Source organism: Pseudorca crassidens, chromosome 4 (assembly GCF_039906515.1).
Source record: "Pseudorca crassidens isolate mPseCra1 chromosome 4, mPseCra1.hap1, whole genome shotgun sequence".
Classification (NCBI taxonomy): Eukaryota; Metazoa; Chordata; class Mammalia; order Artiodactyla; family Delphinidae; genus Pseudorca; species Pseudorca crassidens.
In genome coordinates this window covers 119,708,844-119,712,459 of record NC_090299.1, presented here as the reverse complement: position 1 = coordinate 119,712,459, position 3,616 = coordinate 119,708,844, and positions in this window count along the sequence as shown.

The window sequence follows — 3,616 nt, the reverse complement described above, 5'->3', positions numbered from 1 at the left end:
TGTATTGAAGGCAGCCATCGCCAGGGCCAGTGTGACAATAATCCAAACTCTTTTCAAAGCAGCTGCACCCACCAGCATTGTGTGAAGCTTCCAATTTCTCCACATTCTTGCCAACAGTTGCTATTGTTTGTCTTTTTGATATAGCCATCTCCATGGGTGTGAAGTGATACCTCACTGCTGCTTAGGTTTACATTTTCCTAATGACCAATGATATTGAGCATCTTTTCCTGTGCTTATTAGACATTTATATATCTTCTGTGGAGAAGTGTCTATTCAAAACTTCTGCCCATTTTTTTTAACTCAATTTTATCTTAAGCAGTAATATCCAGGAAATGATGTGTAGGATGTACTGGCTAGTTGTTTTCTAATATGTTAAGGTAAATATGTAATTATGAAAAACTACTTGTCCACACTTTGGAAAATTGCGTTTACTACCCCAGAGCTTCCCAATCAGTGTGCTGCAGCCTGTGTACTATTAATGAGGTACAGATGTCCCTGATGGCAAGCAGCCTCATCTGTTTAACTCAGTGTGCTAGATAAATATTGTCTGCTGCCCAGTTTAAATTGAGTTATTTATTATTATTAAATTTGAGTTCTTTATATATAGAAGATACAAGTCCTTTATAAGATATAGAATATACAAATTTTTTTTTCCCATTCTTTGGATTGGATTTAGTTTCTTGGTAGTGTTGTGTGCCACACAAGCGTTTTTAACCTTGATACAGTCCAATTTATCTATTATTTTCTTTTGTTGCTTGTGTTTTAGGGTCATTTCTAAGGAACGATTGACCCAATTCCTATGTTTTCTTTTAAGAATTTTATATTTAAATCTTTTACGTTTAGTGCTAGAATCCATTTTGGGTTATTTTTTGTGTATGGACTGGGTAGGGATCTAACATCTTTCTTTTGCATGTGGATATCCAGCTGTTCTAGCACCATTTGTTAAAAAGAATATTTTATACCCATTTAATTGTCTTGGTACTGTTGTCAAAATCAATTGATTATCAATTAAAGATTTATTTTTGAATTTTCAATTCTGTTCCCTTTACTTATGTCTTTCCTAAGCCAGTGCCACATTGTCTTGATTATTGTAACTTCATAGTAAGTTGTGAAATTGGAAAATGTGAGTCCTTCAACTTTGTGCTTTTTCAAGATTATTTTGACTATTCTGGGTCTCTTGCATTTGCATATAAATTATAGGATCCTGCTTACCATCTTCTACAAAAACGACAGCTGGGATTTTGACAGGGATTGCACTGAATCTATAGATAAATTGGGGAAGTACCTTAACAATATCGTCTGGTGATCCCTGAAAATATAGGATGTCTTTACCTTTATTTTGATCTTTAATTTCTTTCAATAATGTTTTGTAGTTTTCAGTGTATGTCTTGTATTTCTTTTGTTAAATTTATACCCAAGTATTTTATTCTTTTTGATGCTATTGGAAATGTAATTTTTTTGTTATTTTTAGTTTTTAGAATGTTCATTCTTAGTGTTACTGGCCAGAACCAGAACTGAACTCAGGTTCGGCTGCTTGTCACTCAAAAGTCAATGTTTGAGAGACAAGGGTTGGTGGAAAAAGAAAGATGCTTTATTCAGGAAGCTGGCAACCTGGGAAGATGGTGGACTAGCATCCCCCAAACCAGCTCCAAGTTGCCAATCAGAGTGCAAGAGCTTTTAAAGTAAATCTTCAAGGACATGCAGGTGGGGGTTATGTGCAGAACAGCACAGTCAGTTCCGAGAATCATCTTAAAATTGGTCATGTAATGTTCTGGTCAAGGTCATCTTGATTGTTTTAAGCAGTTAATTTTCAGTTCCAGGTTGTTTTTTTTCCCATTCCCTTGAGGCCAGTTCCTGGAATTGTCCTAGCCATAGATTTAGTACTACTCAAGATGGAGTAGCTTATGTCATGGCTACAGTCTGGGCATCATGCAGTTAGCTTTTTCCCTCTGGTGGCAGTTTTAGTATCTGCAAAACAACTCAGGAATGTGCATCTGACAGTGTTATCTATGTCCTTCAGGGAGGAACTAAAGATTCTGTGACTGCTATATGGCCAATTTACTGTTTAAACTGTTACCAGTTCTCTTGGCCTAACAGCTATTTTTGTCATACAAGTCTATATCTTTTCAATCATTAATTCTTGAGCGATGCTTTTGTGACTCAGGGGATGCCCCTAGTGACTAAAGCCTTTTTCTGCAAACAAGAAACAGGGGACATGGAAGGGCTTTTGTTCCTGGGAGTTTCCCACAGTGTCCTGCTTGGTTTCATTAATGTATAGAAACACAATTTATTTTTGTATATTGGTCTTGTATTCTGCAACCTGGATAAACCCATTTAATTATTTTAATTAGTTTTAGTAGATTCTTTAGGATTTTTTAATATAAAAGATTATGCCATCTGCAAATGGAGATAATTTTACTTCTTCTTTTCCAATCTGGGTATGTTTTATTTCTTTTTCTTGCTCAATTAGCCTGCCTAGAACCTCCATTACTATGATAAATAGAAGTGGCAAGAACAGACATCCTTGTTCTGTTCCTAATCTTACAGGAAAAGCCATTAGTATTTCACCATTAAATATATTAGCTGTGGGTTTATGGTAGATGCCCTTTATCAGGTTGAGGTAGTTCCCTTCTAGTGCTAGTTTGTTGAGTGTTTTCATCACAATAGTGTTGGATTTTTGTTGAACGCTTTTTTCTCTTTTTTCATTGAGATGATCACATGGTTTTTATTCTACTAACATGATGTTTGTTGGTTTGGGGATGTTAAACTAACCTTACATTTCTGGGATAAATCTCACTGATGTTGGTATATAATCCTTTTTATATGTTACTGGATTTGGTTTGCTAGTATATTCTTGTGGATATTTGCATCTATAGTCATAAGGGATATTGGTCTGTAGTTTTCCTTTCTTGTGATATTATTGCCTGCTTTTGGTATCAGCATAATACTGGTCTCATAGAATGTGTGTTAACTGAATGATAAACAGTTACTATTTTTTTTTTTCTCTCTCTCTCTCTCAAGTCACTGCCAAGTATTTTCACTTTCTTGAAAAGTGTGTGTACCTATAGGTATTCTGATTTTTTTTTTTTTGGCGGTATGCGGGCCTCTCACTGCCACGGCCCCTCCCAGCGCGGAGCACAGGCCCTGGACGCGCAGGCTCAGCAGCCACGGCTCACGGGCCCAGCCGCTCCGTAGCATGTGGGATTCTCCCGGACCGGGGCACGAACCCGTGTCCCCTGCATCGGCAGGCGGACTCTCAACCACTGTGCCACCAGGGAAGCCCAGGTATTCTGATTTTGGTCAACAATTGATTGAATATTCATCCACTTAATATTTACACTGAAATAACTTTTAGGCATTTTTTTGTCAACTCATTCTGGTTTCAGTCCCAAATAGTCATGTTTTCATTTTATTTGGCTTTCCTAGTAACCCCAGACACTGTGTAGGAACTGGGGAGGCTACTATGAGTGAGATAACCACTACGACAGTCCTTGAGGATTTTCCAGTCTACTGGGGGACCCAGACAAGTAAAGTGGTCTTTGCAATGCAGTGTGCTGAGAGCCATGATAGGGGAAGAACAGTGTTAAGAGAGTACATCAGAGAAGTGCCCACGTCA